Below are 27,118 nucleotides of genomic sequence, written 5' to 3' on the forward strand. Positions count from 1 at the left end.
TCGAACCAGGGTCCCTTGCGCTGTGAGGCAGCAGTGCTAACCACTGTGCCACTATGCCGTCCCGGTTTACCAGTATCTCATGATCAGAGCCATAATCAAAGTCAAGACTGCTCATCTTTGGTCTGAAAAGGCTTAGGAACTGGTTCACTACCACTGTCACTCGGAACGTGATCAATAGCTGTCAACATCTCTTTCTCTAAATCCTCAACTTTCACCTGGGTTTTCCTAGCTCTGGCATGCAATACTGGCTGCAGTACTTCTTTCAGACTCTCTGTCATCTCGGGTGCAACTACAACCTTCACTCTCACTAAATCGTTCCCCAAAACGAAGTCTACCTCTTCCACTCGGAATTCCTTAACCACTCCAATAACTACTGGACCTGACACCAAATTTCACTCCAACTGCAATGGAAGTGGGATACAACTTGCACCCATCTCATTCACAAATATCTCAACTTTCACTGAGCTCTCTGGCGGGAAAGTCAAATCTTTCTCCAGCACAAGAGTTTGAGTAGCCCCTGTGTCTCTTAAAATTGTTATGGGTTTGGCTATATCTGTCAAGGAAAATGGGGTATCCTTCCCCTTAGACACAACACCGGCATATCTCTCATCTACCTCACTCCTTATATCTGCTCCTACTGCAGTGTTCACCTTGGGTCTCCTAAGTCCAGTTAACGCTATCCTCTATACCTTAGCATTCTCCACCTTCGCTCCCTTTTCAAAATCCTTCCCATAAACCCCTACAAGTCCCACGGATCTTCCTAGCAGCTTCCAACATGCTGAACGAACATGTCCTACCTTGTTACAATGTGACAGCTCGGCTTCCAGATCTCACTTCCACTCCCAGTCCCTTCCTTTCTAGTCGGAGGCGGAGATCTCGGCATCTTCCCAGCGATCCATTCCCTACCTTGGCTACCTGCCATCGTCTCACTCTCCTACTTTCCATCCTTTTCAAAATTTTGAGGGTAATGTAACAAAGGATTAAAGCTATGGATTGGTTCATCATCGTCAGCCATAATTGCTGTTTGCCTAGCACTTTGTTCCCTCTGATCTTCAACATGGGTTCTTATTATAGAAGGTAAGGAATTCTTAAACTCCTCTACGAGAATTACCTTTCTCAGAGCCTCATAGGTAGTCGCAACTCCCAAAGCTCGTACCCACTGATTAAAATTGTTCTGCTTAACCCTTTCACATTCTAGATATACCTGTCCCGGCTGTCTCCTTAATTTCCCAAATTTCTGCATGTATGCTTCGGGAACCAGTTCGTATGCATCTAGAGTAGCCTTTTTGACTGTGGCATAATCCCTAGAGTCCTGGTCTAACAAGGCGACGTAAACCTCCTGTGCTCAGCCGCTCTGCAAGGGTAATGTCCACTTCCCTTTTGGCTATCTCATTTGGATTATTATTTTCACAAAAGCCTGAAAGAAAGTTTCCACATTCGTCTCTTCAAATTTTGGGAGAGCCTGTATAAACTTGAACATATCATCACCGAAATCCATTCTAGGAGCAGGCACCCCTCTACGTTCTGGCATCGTATCATTCCTTTCCAGTGCCACAAGCTCTCTCTTCCTCTCTCTCTTTCTCGCTCTCTTGTCCTTTCCTCTCATTTTCCAAACTCATCACTTCCATTTCCATTTTCTTTAATTCCTTTCATGCTCTAACTGCAACCGAGTTTTCTCCAGTTCCGGTTCCTCACCAGAAGACGTCTCTGATGCTACACTCATTGGACGGCTTCCCTGTGCTCCTGACGCCTGGGTCAAATTTTAATGTTTACTAATCGCATCAACTGCCTCTGCCTTGGTAGCTTTAGCTTGGGCCTCCATTTGTAATTCACCTGCCAGCTCGACAAATTTGTCTTTATTAAGCCCCAATAAGTAAACCACTTGGAGAAAATGCTTAGCAGCTTCCATAGCCATCCTGTTATATCACCATAAACCTGACCGGGATTCTCCACTATCCAGTGGGGCGGGCCGTACTGGTGACGAGGAGTGGCGTGAACCACTCCGGCATCGGTCCGCCTGGAAGGTGCGGAGGATCAGGGGCTAGGCCGGCGCCAGCGGGGTTGGTGTCAACCGGCGCCGAAGTGCCTCCGCCGGCCGGCGCGAGTTGGCACATGCGCGGGAGCGCCAGTGTGTTCGGGCGTGATCACAGCGCATGCTTAGGGGGGTTCTTCTCCGTGCCGGCCATGGCGGACCGTTACAGTGACCGGTGCGGAGGGAAAGAGTGCCCCCATGGCACAGGCCCGCCTGCAGATCGGTGGGCCCCGATCGCGGGCCAGGTCACTGTGGGAATCCCCCACCCCCGGGCCAGATCCCCCCGTGCCCCCCCGAGGACTCCGCAGGCCGCCCGCAGAGCCAGGTCCCGCCAGTAAGGACCTTGTTTAATTTACGCCGGCGGGACTGGCCGAAAATGGGCGGCCGCTCGGCCCATCGCGGAGAGGAGAATCGTCGGGAGGTCACTGCCAATGGACGCCGACCGTCACGACGCGATTCCCGACCCCGCCAAAAACCGGCGCCAGAGAATCCGGCAGCCGGCGTCGGGGTGGCGGGGCGGGATTCACGCCGCCCCCCGGCGATTCTCCAGCCCGGCGGGGTGTCGGAGAATCCCGCCCCTGGTGTCTGCTTATACTTTACACTGTACCCCAAATTCGCTGTCTAACATTTTGGGTCCTGCATGAGCCCTCAATTTGTATTACAACACCCTGGGCTACTGTGCAGACAGTTATGGCCCCCGAGTCCCAATATAAGTGAATTAACCAATAATTCATATGTTTTTCTGCGATCTTTGATGCTCGACTGCTCCAATGACTTACAGGCACCAGATTTATAAGTAAAACATTACAAAAAGCTGTTTATTTATGAAAGAAGAAATAAACAAATAACTGAAAAATAGAACAATGGTCTACTTATCTAACTATTCCACAAACCCCATCCCATCCTCCACCACACACAAACAAGACAGACACCCAGTAGGAAGATAAGAGATGTTAAAAAATAACAGTGATTAACAGGGTTGAGATGAATATTTGCTGCTGAGGTGGTGGTCTTTGTAGTCAGTGATTTGGAAATCTTCGGTTGGTTTGGATGTTTAGATTCTGCAGGAAGTCCTCCGGAGAGTTACCTTTACTTATATATGCCTCCACCAGATTGATTCTCAGTCTCACAGAGATAGTATTAGAATGATCTACCTGAGAGTTTAAAAGAGGGTTTTTCATCTGCTCTGCCTCTGGAATGTTTGTCTGCCCTTTCTGCAGATCAAGATTAACTGTCATGAAGAGCAAATAAAAGGCCCTTTCTTCCAGACCTCTATAGATCTTAGGGGAGAGCTAGCAGTATTGTACCTTCCCCAGCCTTCCAAATAGAGGTTAGGCTTTCACAGAGCTGGTTGGCGACTGCCTGCAGCTTTTTGATCATAGGTTAAACTTCACAGGCCTGTCTGGGTAGAATGCTTGAAGCATTTAAATCAGGAGTTAAACCTTTGCAGGCCTGGCTGGAGAGCGTTTTAAAATCACCAGTCTTAGGTGACAGAGAGAGAGTTTCAGCAGCTCCTGCTGCTTCCTAGGTGTTTACAGAACTGAGATAAAATAGAGACTGCCTTCTGTTCCAGAGTCTTCTAAAGGGCTTGACCAATCTCAATCAGAAATTGAATAACTCCCGGTTTCCCAGAAGAGTCGATTCGCTGCTCGCCAAGCCCATTAAGGTGACATCATGGGACTATGCCACACAGCACACTGGATCGAGGGGTATACCTGGGCCAGTTCAAATAGCAGCTTGCAGCCGGGGGCAGGGGTTTAGCTCAAAACCAAATGTCTGTAGTTTTAAAAACAGTCAGCAAGACATGCATTAAAAAGTAAACCAGGATCAGACAATGATTTAGAAGAGGTTCCTTACAACCCAAGTGAAACATGGCAAGAAGAGAAGAAGTCCTTCCTGTGCACATGTTTTCCGATAATACATCAGTAACTACAATTCCAAAATATTTAATTAGTGGAAATGTCCACAATGTCCTAAGGACATGAAAGGCGCTAAAGAAATGCAAGATATTTCATATTATGACAGGTAATGTAGCCGGTTGTTCAATACGAACATTCAACTTAAACAAAGCCAATATCAAAAGCCTAAAGGATGGTACTGCCAGAAAAAAGCTTTTGATCATGGATAATTTTCAGAAATGAACCAAACACTGTCCCCCAGACGCTTGAAATTGTCTGCACAATAAGTGACTTTTTCAATATACCAGTCACGCAACAGGTAAAGAAGCCATCAGACTAGGCTTCTATCCAGTTAAATGTTTTGTCTCAACTATTGAATTCCTGTAGAAATATAAATGAAACCTATTGTAAGAGTCTTTCCTGTCTATTTCCTTTGTTCCCATTTATTTTATTTTATTGTCTTGATCCATGGATCAGTAATTGGGATGTGCCTTTATGTAGAGAGAGGGAAGCAGATGACTCAGCATTTAAAACAGCCTGCTTGCCAGGATATTGTATTCTCAGGCTTTGTGTTTGGAAGTTGGGGAAGTAGGACTCTTTGGCATCAAGTAGGTGAGAGGAACCGGTTTTGGAAGAAATCAGTTTGATTGGTTAACTAGTAGCCAATGTGCTGGCCAGGGACAGTGTTCTGCCTGACAACAGTCAGTGATTGGTTGCTGCTGGTCGATGTTTCTGAGAGAATCTTCCAGAAGTGATCAGACCTCAGAAGTGAAGGTAGCTGTTTTCTCTCGCTGCTGCCTATTGTCCGTAGGTAGGTAGAATCTGAAGATCTTTTAAGTGTGTGAAAACCAACAGCTTGTTACACTTCAGGGGCTGAAGTAAAAGAACACGGTGCGGGATTCTCTGTCCCACCGCACCCGTTTCCTGGTGCGGCGTGTTTTGAAAACAGTGAGAATCTAGAATATCCTTTGCTCTGAACCTGAAATGTCTGCAGGGAAGGTAGACATGCTTGCCTGAGAAGATCACGTCAAGCCTGGAAGAAAGGAAGCACCAAACTGGAAGCCTGAATTTCAGAAAGACATTGACCTGAAGTCATTCCTGTCAATCAAATACCCAAATTGTTTTATTTTATAAATATTTTATATCTGTTTCCACCACCCTTTCCCCTTTATGTGATTTGTCTGTGTATGTGTATAGAATGGGGTGAGTATTGAGAGGGGGGGGGGGGTTGGAGAATTGATAGTAGATAACCAGCTACATTTCCTTTCCGTTTAATTAAAGATACTGTTCATAGTAAAAGGTTCCTCGTGTTTCAAAGTTACAAACCTGGTGACTGTAGTTTATTGGACTTACTCTAATTTCACTTATGCTGTGACTCCGGGCCAAGTGGGGTTGGAATTGACCACGCTCTAGCCCTGGGTGTCTTGACGCTACAGATTTGGAACTACTGTTTGGAATCGTAGAATCCTACACGTCGGAAACAGGCCATTCGTCTTGTTCTGTCTCTTTGAGAGAGCTATGCAATTAGCCCCAATGCCCTTTCCCCATAGCACCCCTGTCATTTTTCCCAATTGCCTTTTGAAAATTATAATCTGCTTCCTCTGCCCCTTCAGGCAGCATGTTCATATCACAATGTCGCCTTGTCCGAACGTGCCCCTCATTCTTTGGAAATGCTCACTCCAGAGAATTTTCTGATTAGAGTGAAACCTACCAAGTGAGTGGCATGGTTATTACTGCAGCCTCACAGCACAAGGGATCCGGCTTCAATTCCAGCCTTGATTGACTGCGTGGGGTTTGCACATTCTCCTGTTTGCTCCGGTTTTCTCCCACAGTGCAAAGATGTGCAGGTTAGGTGGATTAGCCATGATAAATTGCACCTTAGTGCCCACCTTAGGTGGAGTTACTGGGTTACAGGGATAGGGTGGGGGCCTGAGCCTGGATAGGGTGCTCTTTCAGAGGGTCGTTGCAAACTTGGTCTCTTTCTGCACTGTAAGGATTCTATGATATATCATAACCAGGAACCTCCCCATTGAAACCACCTTTATCTGTTCATGAATATTCATGGTTCTTGGTGTCAGATTGTTCCACCATGTCAGAGACACAAATTTAGGAAAGGGTTTGCAGTAATCAGTGTCAGGGTGTGTGGTATAATAGTTTTATGAAGCGTGTGTTTAACAGTAACAGGTAGACAATGCCATAATATCCACTCATGTATATAATGAGATGCAGACAGGCAGTGATTGGCACACAGGATGACCAGTAAGCACACAACACAGTGCAGTCAATCACCAGACAGGACACAATCACTATAAAGCCAGAGGGCACTAGGTTTCCCGCTCTCTTAGGACCAAGCCACCTGGCAGGGATAGTCAAGTTTCACGACTACGTTTACGGTCTGCCAGAATTCACAGTAGAAACGGACCATAGGCCTCTAGTCCATATAATTCAGAAGGATTTAAATGACATGACACCTCGGTTACAGCGAATTCTTCTTAAGCTATGCCGCTACGACTTCAAACTTTTCTACACGCCAGGCAAAGAGCTGATCATTGCAGATGCCCTATCCAGGTCCATTACCACACCGTGTGAACAAAGTGACTTCATCTGCCACATAGAAGCGCAAGTGCAGTTGTGTGCCACCAACCTTCCGGCCTCTGATGACGGGTGATCCGAATTCATGAGGAGACGACCAAGGATCCTCTGCTGCAGCATGTGATGCAGCACCTTACCAATGGCTGGCAGAAGGGACAATGTCCCCAGTTCTATAACGTAAAAGACGACCTGACAGTGGTGGAGGGAATCCTTCTGAAACTCGACAGGATCGTAATTCCTCAGAGCATGAGGGCTATGGTGCTGGGCCAACTCCATGAGGGTCACCTTGGGGTCGGGAAATGCCGACGCAGAGCTCGGGAGGCGGTCTATTGGCCGGGCATCAGCCAGGACATTGTCGACACAGTCCTCAACTGCCCTACCTGTCAGAAGTTTCAACCAGCTCAACCCAAGGAAACGCTGCAACAGCACGAGATCGTGACCTCTCTGTGGTCCACAGTTGGTTTGACCTTTTCCATGCCAAGGGGCGTGACTACTGGTCGACTACTTGTCCAGTTACCCAGAAGTGGCGAAACTGTCCGACCTCACGTCGAAGGCGGTAATCAAGGCCTGCAAAGAAACATTTGCCAGGCATGGGATTCCGCTCACAGTAATGAGCGACAACGGTCCTTGCTTTTACAGCCAGGAATGGTCTGATTTTGCACAGTCCTACAACTTCCGTCACTTTACTTCCAGTCCCCACTACCCGCAATCAAACGGGAAGGCCGAGAAAGAGGTCCATATTGTCAAGCGGTTGCTGTGCAAAGCTGCAGACTCAGTCTCCGACTTCAACCTGGCGATGCTGGCATACAGGGCATCCCCACTGTCCACTGGGTTGTCTCCAGCGCAGATGCTCATGAATCGCACTCTGAGGACCACAGTTCCAGCCATCCATGTTCCAGGCCTTGACCACCTCACGGTCTTACAGAAAATGCAGCAGACACGGGCACAACAGAAGGCCACATTCGATGCTCATGCCACGGATCTACCTGAGCTGGCCCCAACTGATCATGTTTGTGTCCAGTTGCCACAGCTGTTGTGATCAAACAAGTGGCCCCAAGATCGTTCCTTGTCCGCATGGCTGATGGCTCCCTGCTACGGCGCAACAGACGGGCACTGCGAAGAGTTCCATACCCGCTACCTGACCGAACTGCCCCGCCGCCTACGATGCTTCCTCCGGACGTACCCTGCCACGAGACCACCGATCTACCAGCAATCCTGCCGGCCCATGCGACCACCACGATGGCAGCGATCCCGCCTATCCATGTGCAGGCGGCTCCTGATTCACCTCTGTGGCGATCGACAAGATTTTGTCGCCAACCACAAAGACTGAATCTGTAGACTGGGCTTTTGTACATTTTGTGACTTCGACGATTTAACCTCTGTAGATATTGTTTTGTTTGCCATGTATCTGCACTATCGACACCTTCCTATGTATATATGTTCATTTAGACACCTTTTGTCTATAGTCAGGCATATATATATATACGCATGCACACCTCTGTATTTATTTATCTAAAAACAAAAAAGGGGGCAGATGTCATAATATCCACTCATGAATATAATGAGATGCAGACAGGCAGTGATTGACACACAGGATGACCAGTAAGCACACAACACAGTGCAGCCAATCACCAGATTAGGACACTACCACTATAAAGTCAGAGGGCACTAGGTTTCCCGCTCTCTCGGGACCCAGCCACTGAGACAGTCAGAGTCCACAAGCTAGCAAGTGCAAACACCATGCGATAGCTAGTAAGTCTGGTCAGGCTACTACAAGGTCTCCAGTCAGTTCAGTATAGTGTCGACCCACAGCTGAATATGTATATCAGTTCTATCGTTGAATAAAACAGTGTTGGATCTTCTCCAGTGTTAGACGTCTGACTCTAGATTCCCTGCATCGAGTGCAGTCCACATCGAACCTACCTGCATAACACATCGGACAAAACAGTGGCAGCAGTGCATATCATGGAGCTTCTCAGAAAGCACATTTAATAACAGGATCGGATCAACTGAAATGGGACATCTCAGCTAATGCAACAGCAGGAACACAAGCAGCAACTTTTTAGAAGCAGAAGTTTTCTCCAAGGGTTAACAGCGTGAGGGCAGCTTAGACGTTAAACAGCAACAGAGAAAATGCAACAACGACTAAGCCATTCGGCCCTTTGAGCCTACTCTGCCATTCAATATGATCACGGCTGATCCTCTATCTCAACATCATACGCCCGTACTCTCCAAATAGCCCTCGATGCCTTTAGAGAAATGGTGGGATAAACGAGCACAAAAAAGAGTGAGAGCAGAGCGGGGAGGATAAAAGGGCATGAGAAAGAGTAAGACCGAGTGGAGTCGAGAGATAGATGAGTGCGAGAAAGAGTGAGATTGAGAGCGGAGCGATTGGTTGGTGAATAGTTTACTTGGTTTCCCCATTTATCTTTACATACTGGGATAATTAAACTTTAAGGTTATCTTCATAATTAAACTTTAGTAACATCAGTACTAAAGCTTATTGGGAACAATAGGGTTTATTAATTAAAGTAAATAAAGACTTTTAAAAATAAAAATAAAATAAATACCTAAAGCACATATCGGTGTAATTAAGAAATGTATAACTTTTAGTTGTAGCTAGTAAGAGCTTTTATAAGCAAAGTAAATTGTAATGTACCTAAGGTACGCATAAATATGTATTCTGTTTTCCCTATTTGAAGTTGACAACAGTCCTATTAATATATGAGTAATTCAGCATTTTCTGTAACTCATCATGAAATATTTGGTATGTATTTAATGTATTTAATCTTATTCATGAGGGCATGGTTAGTGCACATGCCCAATTTCTATCTTGCGGCCCATTGAGATGAAATAGGACCACTTACACAGCTCACTCACTAGCCTAGGTGTTCCATCACTGCTTTAGTCTAGAAATCTATCGATTTCCTTCTTAAATATATTCCATGATTTGGCCTCCACAGCCTTCTGGGATAGAGAATTCCACAGGTTCACCACCCTCTGAGTGAAGACGTTTCTCCTCATCTCAGTCCTAAATGGTCGACCCCGTATCCTGAGACTGTGACTCATTGTTCTAGACACCACCCCACTGCGCCCCCCACCCCCACCCCACCCCCCACCCCCGCCGGCCAGCCAGAGGAAACAACATCTCTGCATCCAGTCTGTCTCCAGCCCTGTCACAATTTTGTAAAGTCCAATTAGATCCCCTCTCATTCTTCTAAACTCCAGCGAATACAGGCCCAGTTGATCCAAACTCACCACCCTGCCATCCCAGGAATCAGTCTGGTCAACCTTCACTGCACTCACTCTATGGCAAGTATATGTTTTCTTAGATAAGGAGACCAAAACTGCACACAATATTCCAGGTGTGATCTCACCAAGGCCCTGTACTGCTGCACTAAGACATCCTTGCTCCTCTACACAATGAAAGCCAACGTACCATTTGTTTTCATAATTGCTTTCTGTATCCTGCATTCTTGCTTTCAGTGACTAGTGTACAAGGACACCCCACTTTGTACGTCAAAATTTCCCAATCTATCACCATTTAACTAATACTCTGCCATTCTGTTTCTCCATCCGTAGTGGATAACTGCACATTTATCCACATTATACTAGTCTAAATCACCTTGAAGCTTCTTCACATCCTCCTCAGCACTCACCTTCCCACCAAGCTTCAAGTAGTCAGCAAATTTGGAAATATTATTTTTGGTTCCCTAATCCAAATCATTGATGCATATTGTGAATAGCTGGGGCCAAAGCACTGATCCCTGTGGTACCCCACTAGTCACCGCCAGACACTTTGAAAAAGGTTCATTTATTCCTTCTCTCTTTTTCCTGCCTAATAAACAATTCTCAATCCATGCCAATATACTATCCCCAATCCCATGTGCACACTAACCTCTTATCTGGGACTTTTTCAAAAGCTCTCTGAAAATCCAAATGCACCACATCCATTGGTTCTCCCTTTCTATCTATTCTGTTAGCTATATTCTCAAAAAATTCCAAAAAGTTTGTCAAACATGTGTTATGGGCGAGGCGTTTTCAGAACCCCAAAATGTATCGTGGAGCTCAACCAACCTCTCCCTTTAATGGATTTGTAGCTTTTCCTAGAACGCGGCTTTTTCCCTCGGTGTGGGATTACAATTATGGACACGTGGGTTTTTAAACACAAAACATTGTTTATTCCATGAACTCAATTTAACAGCTTAAATAAACATTGGATCTCTTAACACCCCTTACTTCAAAGATAACTCAGAAAATATTGCAACAGTAAATAATTCCTTAAAATGTTCCTTCAAACTTCTAAGAGACTTAACACCTTTAAACAAAATCACATCAGGTTAAAGGCTTCACTATTATAAGTTTAAATCACCCAAATGATCCAGAGATAGTCTTTCATGGCAGAGATTCAGCTCACTGCAAAACACAGACACACACCCAGCTCTTTCCCTCCAAACTGCAAAACTAAACTGCAAAATGGCTGACATGAGCTCAGCCCCACCCACTCTCTGACATACTGTTTTCTTAAAGGTACATTGCTTAAACATCCATGTCTTAAAGGTACTCTCACATGACACCTTCCCCCAAGAAAAAAAAAACCATCAACCTCAAGATGGTTTCATTTTTCACTTTTGCACCATCCACTAAGAAATTTACACAGTAAATATACCTTTTCATTTTTCAAAAAACAACACATGCAAACAGGTATAATAATATAGTCCATTTTTCTTTGTTCTTCTTCATCCAACCAAAATCCTTCTCGATTGACAGTCTCTTTGAACAGTCTCTGCACGATCCATCCATTCCTCTACTCCTCGGCATTTCTCTTTAGAATCAGATACTTTAGTTCAATCTGACCACAGAGTCCCTTGCAATTTTCCAGTACAGGAGCATTGGTGATCACAGCTTACAGGCAGTCAAATGCATGTTGAAAGTCCGCTGTCCCTTGAAATTTTTGACGTTTCTTTAGCAAGTCCATCAGTGGAGTAATCACGCCACAAAAGTTTTGCACAACTGTTCGATAAAATCCACTCATGCTAAGAAATTGCATTATTTCCCTTCGTCTTGAGGGTATCGGAAACTCCTCAAGGAAAGTGATTTGGGCTTCTCCAAATTCACTTTCGGCTAGGTTCACCACCAAACCCGCCTCCTGAAGTCGATCAAAGAACTCCATATGATGTTTTAAATGTTCTTTCAATGTCTGGAAGTTGGAAATAAAAGCAGATTGTCCCACTTTCTCAATGCAATCCTTCAAACGTGGGATAGGATAAGAGTCCGTTCTTGTAACTGCATTCACCTTTTGATAGTCCACACACAACCGTTGGGTACCGTCTGGTTTAGGTACTATCACTATGGGTGAGCTCCATTGGCTGCAACCCACTTCAATTATGCCATTCTTCAGCATACTCTCAATCTCTCTGTTAACCTGTACCAATTTTAAAGGATTAAGTCTATATGGATGTTGTTTGATAGGAACAGCATTTGCCACATCTACATCATGTATAGCCATTGTAGTACTTCCCAATTTATCTCTACAAACTTTACCGTGTGATAGCAATAACTCTTTCAGGTCAGTTTGTTTTTCCTCTGGAAGGTAACTTAACAATTCATCCCAATTTTTAAGAACATCCTCATTTTCCAATTTAATTTGAGGTATGTCAAATTCACAGTCATCTGGATTTGGTTCATCACTTTGAGTTAGAATCATTAAAACCTCCTTTTTCTCTCCTTCCCTTTCAAAGTACCTTTTAAGCATATTCGCATGACTCATTCGGTGAGTCTTCCTTCTATCTGGTGTTTTTACCACATAATTCACCTCACTTAATTTCCTTTCAATCTGATACGGTCCACAAAACCTAGCTTTTAAAGGCTCCCCTACCATTGGTAACAACATTAAAACTTTATCCCCACTGGCAAAACTACGAACTTTGGATTTCTTGCCCGCTACCCGTTTCATCACATTTTGTGCAACTTTCAAATGTTGTCTAGCCAATTCACCTGCTCTATTTAATCATTCCCTAAGATATGACACGTAATCCAATAGTGTAATTTCCGATTTCTCACCCACCAATTTTTCCTTAATCAATTTAAGTGGTCCTCTTACCTCATGACCAAAAATTAGTTCAAAAGGACTAAATTTGGTGGACTCATTAGGTGCATCCCTAATTGCAAACAATACAAATGGGATTCCTTTATCCCAATCGTTTGGCTAATCTTGACAATACGCCCTCAACGTTGTCTTTAATGTCTGATTCCACCTTTCCAATGCTCCCTGCGATTCTGGATGGTACGCAGTTGATTTAAATTGTTTAATTCCTAAGCTATACATAACTTCTTTGAATAACTTTGAAGTAAAATTTGTTCCTTGATCGGATTGAATTTCTGTGGGTAGTCCATATCTAGTAAAGAATTTAAGTAACTCCTCCACAATCCTTTTAGCTGTAATATTACGTACTGGAATGGCCTCTGGAAACCTAGTAGACACATCCATTACAGTCAAAAATATTGATTCCCACTTTTTGTTTTAGGAAGCGGTCCTACACAATTGATTAGGACCCTTGTAAAAGGTTCCTCAAATGCTGGAATGGGTATTAAGGGCGTTGGTTTTATCACTGCTTGAGGTTTCCCTATCACTTGACATGTGTGACATGATTGACAAAATTTAACTACATCTTTATGTAGTCCAGGCCAATAAAAATGTTTTTGGATTTTAGCTTGAGTTTTCCTTATTCCCAAATGACCTCCCACTGGTACCTCATGTGCAACTCGCAACACCTCCTTTCTATACCCTACCGGCAATACTACTTGATGAACTTCTGCCCACTTTTCATCCACTTGCAAATGTACAGGTCTCCATTTTCTCATCAATTTTTATGGTAAAAGCACTCTGGTATACTCTCAGATTCCTCTTCCGTACATGCTTTCTGATATATCCGTTTTATTTCTACATCTTTCTGTTGTATCTCCGCCAATTATCCTGAACTAAAAATATCCTCTTCATCTTCCACCTCTTCTTGTTCTTTTTCAACCATCGGATCAAAAATCGTTTCTGATAATTGTACTTCAACTTCATCTTCACTCTTTGATTTCTCCTCTTGTCTTAACCTGTGGCTTTGCGACCTTGTTACCACACAATCCGGAAAAATCCCAGGATATTCATCCTTCAACATTTCAGTTGTCTGATTTTCCACTGGCTTATCAACCACAGTAGACATCACTCCCACCTGCGATCCAGCTATATCATTACCCAAGATAAACTGTATTCTTGGACAAGATAGTTTATCTATTACTCCTACTACCACTTCACCACTCTTCACTGGACTTTCCAACCTTACCTTATATAATGGAACGCTCCTCCTCTCACCCTGAATTCCACATATCACCATCTTTTCTGGCAACATTCTTCCCAAACTACATAATTCCTCATCTCTTACCATTAAAGATTGACTAGCCCCTGTATCTCTTAAAATTGTGACTTCTTTACCTGATACACATGAGTAAACTTCACCCACACAAGTAAATTCTTTAAAGACATCTGGCACCTTCTTAACAATTACTTCTTGAACAGGCTGTACAATCGTTTGCACCTCCTTCGCTTCCCTTGGGCTTTATATGACTCCTCTTTGGATCAAATTCTATCCTCCATTTATTTTGTTAGCCATAATTGGGTCACTTTTCCTGTGTTTTTGCACCAGAAAGGAATGTATAACTGTTGCAATGCATACATTCATTCCTGAAATATTAGCCATTGCCTAACTACCATGATACCCTTGAATGAAGTTCACCAATCTCCATTCTCTAACTATCACTCACATCGTCATAGCTTATTTCTTTCAGATTTAAGACCATAGTTTCAGATCGAACTTCTTCACTTACCATCCTCATGAAGAATTCTATCATGTTATGCTCACTGTTCCCTAAACTACTCTGCACACCAAGATTGTTAATTAACCCATTCTCGTTGCAAAATACCAAATCTAGTGTAGCATGTTCCCTAGTTGGTTCTTCGACTTTTAGTCTAAAAAAACATCTCGTACACACTCCAGGAATTCATCCGTCACAATGTTATTGTTAATTTGATTTGACTTATCTGTATATGTAGATTAAAGTCACCGATGGTTACTGTCACACCCTTGTTACATACATCTCTAATTTCCTGTTTAATGCCATCCCCTACCTTGCCATGAGTGTTTGGAGGCCGATAGACAACTCCCACTAATGCTTACCACCCCTTTTGCTTCTTAGTTCCATCCAGGCCAATTCTACATCTAGACTTTCTGAGCCAATATCCTTTCTCACTATTACATTGATTTCATCCTTAACTAACAACAGCACCCCATCTCCTTTCCTTATTTGCATGTCCTGCCTAAATATCGAGTACCCTCGGATATTCAGTTTCCAACCTTCGTCACCCTGCAGCCACGTAGTCACAATCATATCGTGCCCGTTTATATCAATTTGTGCAGGAACAGGAGCTCTGCTTATGAGTAACTGAACTGAATTAACTGAAAAGGGAACAGGGTTGTAAATTATTGATGGTAAACAGCATTTGGAAATACTGATCTAACTTATAGGGAGCAGGGTACTGAAGATTGTAAGTTTATCCATGTCCCCACACACCATTAAAAAGAAGTGTTGTGAAGGGTGACCATTTGCTCCATCCAGAGAGGTTCAGGTCGAACCTTCGAGTTTGGAATACAAGAGGGGAAGTATGGATTCATGCACCTGTTACGAGTTAAGAACTAGGAGTAGACAATTCAGCCCCTCGGGCCTGCTGCGCCATTCAATGCGATCATGGCTGATCTCACCATGGCCTCAACCCCACCTACCTGCCCGCTCCCCGTAACCCTTCATCCCAGTGCTATTTAAAAACCTATCTATTCCCTCCTCAAATTTCTTCAGTGTTCCAATGTACACTGGGATGGAGAATTCCACAGATCCATGACCCTTTGAGTGAAGTAATTTCTGCTCCTTTCTGTTTTAAACCGCTCAGCCTAAACCTGTGGCCTCTCGTTCTCGAATGTCCAACAAGGGGAAACAGACAAGTCAATCCCCTTTAGTATCCTATAAACCTCGATTAGATCACTTCTCATTCTTCTGAACTCGGGAGAGTGTTGGCCTAAGTTTCTCAATCTCTCTTCTTGAGACAAGCCTTTCACCCCTGGAATCAATCTAGTGAACCTTCTCTGAACTGATAAGTTAAGCAAGGGAAGGACTGAGCGAGCCATGAGGAAAATGGAAGAGAAATAAAAATGTACAGGAACTTTCTTCACGTTATTTTACAATTGTTCAGCTAATGTGTGTTTAAAACGTGCCTTATAGCTGCTGCATTCAGGCTCTCAATGAGACCATTCATTGTGTTTGTTTTAATCCTATAATTTTTGACCTGCAAACTGTAGATTCAACCAGTATCCGTCTCTTCTCAATATGTTTCAAAAGAAACAAGGTTCTGAATTCAGCCTAAACTGCTCCAAATTGCTGCAGATTAAAGTTCTGTCCAGATAGTCTCGATCTGTAGGTGTGTTTCAACGAGTGCCAGGAATAATTCCCGTGGTTCACACAAACCAAATGCCTATAATCACATCTGTCAAAGCTTTAGTTTAAAATAATTAGACCCTCGGTAGCCTGCAATTCAGTTTTGTCTGGCTGCTTGGAGGCTCGCGATGCATTCTATTAGTTTTTTCAGGAGAATATTTCCCTGCCTATTAATCTCCAATTTTACTGACTGGTATTAATGTTCATTCAATCGTACAATAATTGTGCAAGCTCCTGCCTACACCGTGCTGTGGCACACAGAACCGCCGTCCCTATTCAGAAGTTAAGCAGTATTTAAACGGCTAAGTGGCCATTTAATCCACTGAATCTGGAATGGTATAATGAACATAAAGACGGGTCAGGGCTCTGTGATCGCTGGAAAATGAAGACCTGTTAAATGTGACCCAGTTGGCAGCACTGGAGATACTGGTACAGGAAATGGAATCCTTTACAGGGTTTCTTCCTGAAATGACCGGCGTAGTAAGGGAGGCAGCAGCACACAGCTCTGAGCTAATAGCCAAGATTGATCTGCTGGAGGGGAGGTTCTGACGTCATGCGGGGATGTGCGTCATTGGAATGCGTGGGTGGACGGCAGGTATTACCATCAGCAACCAATGAAGGAGCTGCCGGTGAGGGGGCCATCCGATAATGGTGATGGGCGGGCGGGTCCTAGTGCCGGTAACTCGGATGGGATTTCCACACTCATCAGTGCAGCAATTGACCAACTTGAACTTAGAGACAAGCAGGATGGGGTGGACAGGACCCCACTCTTCAGAGACGCATCCCTTTAGGCACTTTAGGAAACATTCTGCAATTGGAGGCAGGTCCTCTTTCCAGAGAACTCGAGGAGGAGACCCAGGCTGTGGCACCAGAGGGCATGGCTGCAGATGGCAGATACCATGAGCAGCCAGGGTGTCATTGCCAGAACCTGGATCCAATGCAGGAAAAGATTGAATGATCTGCTGTGGACTGGAAAGGAAAGTGCCATTAACAGTTGGCAACTGGAAACTCTGTATTAAATGGTAGAGACCCATGAGATCTGATGGTAGGCCCATGCATGTGGCAGTACTGGGCACCAAGTTATCATGTACCCGAGACTAAAATGGCTGAATGGCTGCTGACTATATCACTCCACCAGTATGGTGTTGCATGGTTACAGTGAGTGAGCAGCACAGAGGCACCGAGGGACAGCACAGATATGACAGGAGAAGCACATTAAGATTCATAGAATCATAGATTTTACAATGCAGAAGGAGGCCATTCACCCCATTGAGTCTGCACCGGCCCTTACAAAGAGCACCCTACTAAAGCCCATGTATCTACCCTATCCCCGTAACCTCCACTTAACATTTTTTGGACACTAAGGGCAATTTAACATGGCCAATCCACCTAACCTGCATATCTTTGGACTGTGGGAGGAAACCGGAGCACCCGGAGGAAACCCACGCAGACACTGGTAGAACATGCTGACTCCGCACAGACAGTGACCCAGCCGGGAATCCCACCTGGGACCCTGGAGCTGTGAAGCAACTGTGCACTATGCACTATGCTACTGTGCTGTCCACACATTGGAGGTGGAGCTGCTGTTACTGCAGTAGTGGCACCAACCAAGGAAGAACCCATGAGATCGGATGGTCTACTGCATCTGCCTGTTGTGAGGAGCTCAATACCGTGGGTGACCAGAGGAGTAAATGTGAGGCCTCAAAGGGCAGAATAGGGGTAGGTTTCAAGCAATGAGGCTCCTCTCAGGGCCCATATCTTTGCAGTATCCAGTATTCTTTCATTGTTTCTTGATATCAAATTGGCTGAAGGTCGATACCTGCGATGCTGGGGACCTCCAGAGGAGGTCGAGATGGATCATCCACTTGGCACTTCTAACTGAAGATTGTTGCGAATGCTTCAGCCTTGTCTTTTTTACTGATGTGCTGGGCTTCCCCACGGAGGATGGGGATATTTGTGGAACCTCCTCCTTTTCCAATTGGCTGTTTAATTGTCCACCACCATTCACCACCGGGTGTGCCAAGAATGCAGAATTTTAATCCAACCCATTGGTTGTGGGAGCCTCACTCTCTCTATTGCATGTTCCTTCCATGTTTCAGCAGGCATGTACTCCTGTGTTGTTGCTTCACCAGGTTGGCACCTCATTTTGAAGAATGTATTGTTCATTGTACAAGCTCTCCTGCAGTCTTCACTGAAACTGGGTTGATCGCTTCGCTTGATGGTAATGATGGATATGCCTAGCCATAAAATGACAGATCAATATTTCTGCTGCTAATGGTCCACTGTGCCTCACGGAAGCCCAATTTTAGAGCTGCTGGATCTGTTCTGAATCTATCACATTTTGTGTGGTGGCAGTACTGCAGGAGATGATGGAGGGTATCATAGAATCATTAAAGCACAGCGGAAGGCCATTCGGCCCATCATGCTCATGCTTGCTGTCTCAAGGAGTGATTCACGTACCGTCACTGTCCACAGCCCTGCACACTCCTCCTTTACAGCTATTTAAAATGTTTAGAAAGTGTAGTAAAATTTAAGGATGGAAGGAGGTCACTTTTGCCATTGTGTCTGTGCCAGCCGAGAATCAAACCACACAGCCACATCCCGTAACAACCTCCCCGAACAGGTGCCGGAATGTGGCGACTAGGGGCTTTTCACAGTAACTTCATTTGAAGCCTTACTTGTGACAATAAGCGATTTTCATTTTCATTTCATCCCATTTTCCGGAATTTGGACGTGGCCCTGGAGATTAAGGGACTTCATGTGCACATCCAGACACAATTAAATAAATTGAGTTTTTTCTGCCTCTGCTACCCCTTCAGGCAGCGGGTTCCAGGCCTCCAGAACCCTCTGGATAAGACTCTTTTCCTTCCCTCCCCTCCAATCCTTCTACTAATCACTCTAAATGCATGCCCCCAGTCACTGGCCTCTCTGTTCAGGGAGATGGCCTCATTCCATTCACTCTACCCAGGCCCCTCAGAATGTTGTACATCTCAATCAAATAAAGTCATATAGTTTTTACAGCACGGAAACAGGCCCTTCAGCCCATCAAGCACCTAACTATTCTCATGCCATTTTCCAGCACCTGGTCTTATATGCTGTGGCATTTCAAGTGCTCATCGAAATGTGTCTTTCCAGTTGTGAGGGTTCCTGCCTCTACCACCCTTTCAGGCAGTGAGTTTCACATTCCCAACACCCTTTGGGTGAAAATGTTTTCCCTCATATCTCTAAACCTTCTGCCCATTAACTTAAATCTATGCCCCTGGTTATTGACCCCTCTACGAAGGGGAAGAGTACCTCCCTGTCCACCTTATCTATGTCCCTCATAATTTTATACACCTTAATCAAGTCTCCACTCAGCCTTTTCTTCTCAAGGGAAAGCAACCACAGTCTATCCAGTCTCTCGACAGCTGAAACATTCCATTCCAGGCAACATCCGGGTGAATGTTCTCTGCACCCCTTTTAGTGCAATCATTTCCTTTCTATAATGTGGTGACCAGTACTCCAGCTGGGGCCTAACCAGCATTTTATACAGCTCCAGCAACACCACCCTGCTCCTCCATTCAATGCCTCGGTTAATAAAAGCAAGTATCCCATAGGCTTTCTTAACATCTTAGCTACCTTCACTGCTGTCTTCAGTGATCTGTGAGCATGCACACCAAGGTCCTTTTGACCCTCTGTACTTCCTAGAGTCTGACCATTCATTGTATATTCCCTTGTAAGTCCTCGCAAAATGCATTACCTCACACTTTTCATGGTTAAATTCCATTTGGCACTCTTTTGCCCATCTAACCAGCCCGTCTATATCGTCCTGTAATCTAAGGCCTTGCTCCTCGCTATCTACTGCACCATCCATACCACACTACGACGTGGTTTCAAATGTGTCCATTGAATCTCATTAGAGGCCTCACGCAAGATTCGTGATGTTTGAAACGTCTTGCGAGATCTAACGAAGTCCCATGAGACGTGATCTGGTTCTCGCCGGGCCAGATCTAGATGCTCCTTTAAATATGCATTTGCCGGATTCTCCCGGGATTCACCGATCGTGCCTGAATTACCTCGCCAGGGTGTTATTTAGTATTGTTGCACAGGAACGTGGACCACTCATAACGGCACCTGGGGAGTCCCCCAGCCATTGGAGACCACCTAAGTGGTCGGTAAATGGGCAGGGTGGTACCCTAGCACTCCCCCGGCACACAGGTACCTTGGCACTTCCAGGCTGGCAGTGCCAAGGTGCTCAGGTTCAGGTTGCCCGTGCTAAGGGTCGGGTCTGGGGGGGTGCCTTGCCCGTAAGAGGTTGGGTGGGGGGAGGGTTTGAGGACCCCATAAGAGGTACATTGGGTGAAATGGCGAGGGGGGGGGGGGTCCGAAGGCAACGATGGGGTTGCTAAGGCGGGTCAAAATATCGGCGCTTCCTTTATAAATGGCACCCCGGGATCAGCGAGGGGTCTTCCTGAGCTCACTAGTGCAGGAAATTATACAAGTGTGGCCTCGATGGGACGTTCCATTCTGAGGCCATAAAAATGGCGAAGTGCCATTGAATAGCGGAGTCTTTCTTGAAGCTGCAGGCTTGAAGAAACACCACGCTAAATGCGCACAAAACCGGACATAGAAATGTTACGGTTGAATTGCGCCCGGAGTATTCAGGAAGAACAATACCCACATCCTCTCTTTCTGCACATAGGTTACGTTTTTGGTCTTTTATGAGCCCTACTCTTCCCTCAGTTATCCTCCTACTCTTAGGCCGAAATTCTCTGTCCGTTTACACCAGCTGGATTTTCTGGCCCTGCTGGCAGGGAAGCCCTTGCGGCAGGTTTCCCGGCGGCGTGGGGAGGTTTCAATGGGAATTCCTCCCAAAAAACATGCGACTGGGAGGCTGGAGAATCTCGGCCGTACTGTATTGATAAAACATCGATGTTACTTGCCGCCATTTTTTCATACCCTCATATATCCTTGTGTCCTCAATGTTCAGATCAGACTTTGTCAACATGGACTGTACAATGGCCACTCCCACCAATACTGTCACAGCATTAGGGGCTGGTTTAGCCCAGTGGGCTAAACAGCTGGCTTGTATTGCAGAACAAGGCCAGCAGCGCGGGTTCAATTCCCGTACCGGCCTCCCCGAACAGGCGTCGGAATGTAGCGACTAGTGGCTTTTCAATGTAACTTCATTGAAGCCTACTTGTGACAATAAGCGATTATTATTATTATTATCTGCACCTTCCATAGGTAGGTGGGAGCGAATGAGGTCAAGGAGGTTTTTATCTCGTGTTGATTCCCCCCCACCAAGAGGGTGCCTTGTGGCCCAGTCCGGTAGATATGTCCTTCCGGAATCGGCCAGCTCAATCAGCAGTTGTGCTACTGAGCCACTCTCAGTGATGGACAGTAAAGCCCCCCACCCAACGTTCATTAGTGCCTTGCTGCCCCCCATTGTGTCTTTTCACCTTCTGCTTTCTTTCTCATCATCCTCTGATGGAGAAGGGTCCAGTGTTTGGATACCTGAAAAGATGAAGGGACATGGATTGAGTTGTGATGAGGGGAGAGGAGAAAAGAATTGGGTGCTTGAGAGTCAGCACAATAAATGGATGTGGTTTCATTGCGACCGTTCATCCATAAGTCTGTTAACTAATTTAACCCCATGGGTGGGATTTGCTGCTTCCCCGGCGGTGCGGGTTGCTGTTGGCTGCCAGCGTGATCTTCCAGTCCCGCCGGTGTCCATGGCATTTTGTATTGTTCGCTGGTTGCACTGCTGGGGAACCCATCTCAAGGGGTCACCTTCGGTGGGACCGGGAGATCCCGCCAGCGGGAAAAGCCGGGAAACCAAGCCCCTTGTCTCTGAATAACAAGAATACAAGTTTCAAATGCTTCATGCTGCTGTGACATTGCGATATCCTTCACTCTTTCTGTAAGACCCCCAGGTAAAAATGTTGGAAGGGGCAGCAGCTTCTGTAAAAACCCTCTGTAACAAAATGAGGCCTACGTTCCCTAAAATCTCAGATTTGGTCGCATTCTTTGATGTGCATTGCTCTCCATGTCTCCAGCTATTCCCTTCCCAAACCTTTCCACCTCTCCACAACCATTACCATTCTTCAAAATCCTCTTTAATGTCCACTTCGCTCACCAAGCTTCCGGTCAATGGCTATTTATTTTTTTTCCCTCTTTTACATCTGGGAAGCAACTTGGGGTTTTCTTTGACTTCAAAGGTGCATGATCAATGCAGGTTGTTGTTGTAATGTTTAAATCAGCCCTGGTAACAGGACCTGGGCCTTAACATCAGATAAAAATACATAGCGGCTATTGGATAGGTACATGGATTACATGGAATGATGGGGTGTAGATTAATTTGTTCTTAATCCAGGACAAAAGTTCGGCACAACATCGTGGGCCGAAGGGCCTGTTCTGTGCTGTATGTTTCTATGTTCTGTGTTCATAGGTTGACATAGGTTCTCTGAGCCAGGCTGACAGTGAGTACAAATTATAGGTAAAGCTCAAATGAGAAGAAGCAATCGCTCCTGTTAATCTGGGCTGACGGAGGAAGCCAGGTCCCTGAAGTGGGAGAAAAGGATCCCATTGCACCGTTCCATTCCATTGTCACAAAGATTTAGAACTGCCAAAATAATTGAAAATTTCAAACTTTGAATTGGCGTTCAGAATTGAAGCTTCTGCATATCGTATCTAAGAGGGAAAGAAAATCTGCAGATATATGAAAATGGCACAGCTGGATGACATCCCAAAGTGCATTCAGCCCAATGAGCTGTTTCTGAAGCATAATTACCATTGTGTTGTAGGGAAAGGTAGCTCCAATTTATACACAGGAAGATCCCACAAACTACAATGGGATAAATGATGAGATAATCCACATTAGTGTTGGTCAGTGATAGGTATTTGCTGATTTACTGTATTTCTTATATAACTGATTTATCGGGTACTAATGAAGAGAGCACACTAGTTCAACATCCACAACAGATTTATTTAAAGTACTTTAAACTATCTCAGCAGCCACAGGATTACTACACACATGGGCCGGGGCTTTCCGATCTTGTTCGCTCTGCCACCACTGCCAACGAGAACGGAGTATTTGGTGCTCAGCCAAAAACTCCATTCACTACAGCGGGACCGGAGAATCTCAGCTGCGGGCAAGGTCGGAGAATTGCGGTCATGTTCTCAGCCGAGGGGCGGGATTCTCCGAACCCCCGCCGGGTCAGAGAATCGCCGGGGGCGGCGGCATGAATCCCGCCCTCGCCGGCTGCCGAATTCTCCGGCACCGGGGTTTTGGCGGGGCGAGAATCGCGTTGCGCTGGTCGGGGGCCGTTGGCAGCGCCCCCCCCCCCCTTTCCGGCGGGACCTGGCTCCACGGGTGGCCTGCAAAGCCTTCGGGGGGTGGGGGGGGCGGGGGGGGGGGGGAAGGGGCGCGAGGGGATCTGGCCCTGAGGGGTGCCCCCATTGTGGCCTGGCCCGCGATCGGGACCCACCGATCCACGGGCGGGCCTATGCTGTGGGGGCACTCTTTCCCCCCGCAACGGCCGCTGTCAACCTCCGCCATGGCTGGTGCAGTGAAGAACCCCCCTGCGCATGCGCTGGGATGATGCCAGCACACGCTGGTGCTTCCACGCATGCGCCAACTCGTGTGGTGTCAATTAACTAAGTTCTCTAGCTCCACCCACAGGCTTGTACAGTTAAGCACAGTGAGCAGACACACAGAGCGGGATTCTCCCATCTGAAGGCAGAGTGTTGACGTCATTGTAAAAACTGGAGAGTTTAACGACGGCGTCATCGGACTGCTATGGTGCCTACAGGGTGCCAGCACGGCACTGGAGTGACACACGCCGCTCCAGCTGCCGATACCAGCATCAAATGGGCGTTGTGGGTCTGCGAATGCGCGCTGCGATTGGCGCGAATGCCCGCTGCGACCGGCGTGAATGCGCACATGGTGGTAGCTCCATTATCCGCGCCGGCCCTGACGCAACATGGCGTAGGGCTACAGGGGCCGGCGTGGAGCAAAAGAGGCCCCCACCACGAGAGGCCGGCCCGCCGATCGGTAGGCCCCGATCACGGGCCAGGCCAAGGTGGAGGTGCCCCCCGGACCCCCCTCCCCCCCCTCACAAGGCCGCCCCCAACAGGATGGATGCCGAGGTCCCGCCGGGTAAGACCAGATGTGAACGGCGCCGGCGGGACTCGGGCTTTTTTGGGTGGCCACTCGACCCATCCTGGGCGGAGAATCAGCGGGGTGGGGGGGGGGGGGGGGCGTATTGCGGCCCCCGTCCGGTGGCACTCTGACCGCGCTGGCGCCAATGGCGCTGATTCTCCGGTCACCGTCGGGGCGGCGTCACGCAAATCGCGTCCAACCGGGTGATTATGCGACCCGGCATGGGCTGAGAGAATCCCGCCCACATAATCAAACACAGATCAAGTTACCTGTTGAACGGTACAGTCAGGACACCAGGAAAACTCCACTGTTCTTTGAATTGTGGTGTGAGCTTTTTTTACATCCACATCAGGTGGCAGGGAGGATTTTGGCTTATCCAAAAGCTGGCGCCTCCAATAGTAGAGCTCTCCCTCATTACGGCACTGAAACAGCAGCCTGGTCTTGGTGCTTACGTCCCTGGAGTGTGCCTTGAACCCGCCACCATCTGACTCAAACAAAAATGTTGCACTGAACCATGACTGATGTATAAGCAAATTAACAGGGCACAGAATGACATAAAATGGGACCTGGGTAATTTAGAGACTAGAATTTGGATGGGGTGTTCAAAGGCCTCAGAATATTTTTGCTGGTGAGGTGCCAAAGCTGTCCAATTACCTCTAGAAGCAGAACAAGGTGTTCCCTGCGATGAAAATTTGCACTGACCTGGTCATTCCAGTTCGAGTCCCTGACACCTGCATTGGAATAACAGAGTTATAGAATCATAGAATCTACAGTGCAGAATGAGGCCATTCAGCCCATCGAGTCTGCACCAGCCCTTGAAAAGAGCACCCTACTCAAGCCCACACCTCCACCCTATCCCCGTAACCCAGGAACCCCCACTTAACATTTTGGACACTAAGGGCAATTTAGCATGGCCAATCCACCTAACCCACACATCTTTGGACTGTGGGAGCACCCGGAGGAAACCCACGCAGACACGGGAGCACTGCAGACTTCGCACAGACAGTGACCCAAGCCGGGATTCGAACCTGGGACCCTGGAGCTGTGAAGCAACTGTGCTAACCACTGTGCTACCATGAATCCATCCAACGCTGGACCAGACAGGTCAGCTGCGCACCTATAACAGGCTTCAGCTAATTCTGTAAGTTCAGCTTTTCAAAGCAGTACTTCATTTTAGATTAGGCTTCAGAGGCAGATGGACGTAACTGAATGGAAATGTAACACAGAGCTCCCTTATAATAATTTTCACAGAAACATTGGCATGTAACTTATTTGGAATGGAGCTGCAAACCATCCTTTTTGCATTAACACTGCACCCTGTATGCTTCATCCGATGCCAGTGCTTGTGCAGTTACATTGTATATGTTTTGTTGCCCTATTATGTATTTTCTTTTATTCCCTTTTCTTCTCATGTACTTAATGATCTGTTGAGCTGCTCGCAGAAAAATACTTTTCACTGTACCTCGGTACACGTGACAATAAACAAACCCAATCCAATCCAATCCAAGGTACCCAAATACTGCACAAATATGTTAGGTGAATTGGAGATTCTGAATTCTCCCTCTGTGTACCCAAACTGTGTCACCAGAATGTGGCGACTAGGGGCTTTTCACAGTAACTTTATTGCAGTGTTAATGTAAGCCTAGATGTGACAATAAAGATTATTATTATTAATACCGGGTTCACCCAGAGTCCAAGCCAATTGGATAGACCTGCGCTGGTGGATGGAGTTAAACCCAATCCTTTACATGGTGACCTTGAACAGTCAAAAATAGACTTTGAATCATAAAATCATACATTTGGCCCATTGTGCTTGCGTCGGTTCTTTAAAAAAAACCTGTCTAAGCCGTTCCACTCCCCTTGTACTTTCCTTGCAATTATTTTCCCCTTCACGTATTTATTTGATTCCCTGTTGAAAGTTACTATTAAAACTGATTCCACCGCACTTTTAGGTGATGCATATCAGACCAGGAATACTTACCGCTTGAGACAAAATCAAACCCTCCTTAAAATACACCAAGACCGGCCCTCAGAGGAGAGCCTACCCTTGAGTGTGTGCCAGGATTGTCCACCCGTTGCACAAGTCTCCAGTTTATATTTTCACTGGAGTCAGTGCGAACACAGATTGGAATTAAGATGATTTTGAATTTACTCCAAATGATGTATGGAGGCTGCGGAGGGACAGAGACAGATTGGTGAGTGGGAACGAGCGTGGCAGATGGGTGTGCTGAAGTGTGAAGTCACCCACTTTGGTTGGAAAAATAAAACAAGCAGAATATTTTGCGAATTGTGACAGACTGGAAAATGTTAATGCTCAGAACGACGTGGGTGTCTTTGTGCATGAATCACAGAAAGTCAACACACAAGTGCAACAAGCAATTTGGAAGGCAAATGGTTGGTTAGCTTTTGTTACGAGGAGATTAGTGTATAAGAGCGCAGAACACATAGAATCATAGAATGTTTACAACACTGACCGAAGCGCCTCGGCCCAACGTGGCACTCCTTGCCAAAAGAACCAGCACCCCGCCCCCCCTCACCCCCCTTTTAAGGCAGTGCGTTTCAGTCCCCTACCATCCTCTGCGTGGAAAATGTTTTCCTCATCTCTTCTACCTTTAAGGAATTTAAGGGTTAATTTCCATCTAAAGTCTTTCTTTAATTTAGTAATTAAGTAAGAGTTGCTGTTTGGGTCAAAAGTTGGAGAGTTTTAGGCCAAATTAAAAACAGGGTTTATCTGCTTGCAACTGCAATTAGTTAATTAGATAACTGGCTTGAACAGGTTTTCAGAGCCCAGATTCAGACAGTGTAAAAGCAGGCCATTTTACAGTGCTGACCTTCTCTGCACTGGGGTGCTGCTTTGGGCTGCAGCTGAGTGCGTCAGTTGAAGTTTGGTGACTGAGGGAGTTCGGTGAGGGGGGAGTG

Source organism: Scyliorhinus torazame, chromosome 16 (assembly GCF_047496885.1).
Source record: "Scyliorhinus torazame isolate Kashiwa2021f chromosome 16, sScyTor2.1, whole genome shotgun sequence".
NCBI lineage: Eukaryota > Metazoa > Chordata > Chondrichthyes > Carcharhiniformes > Scyliorhinidae > Scyliorhinus > Scyliorhinus torazame.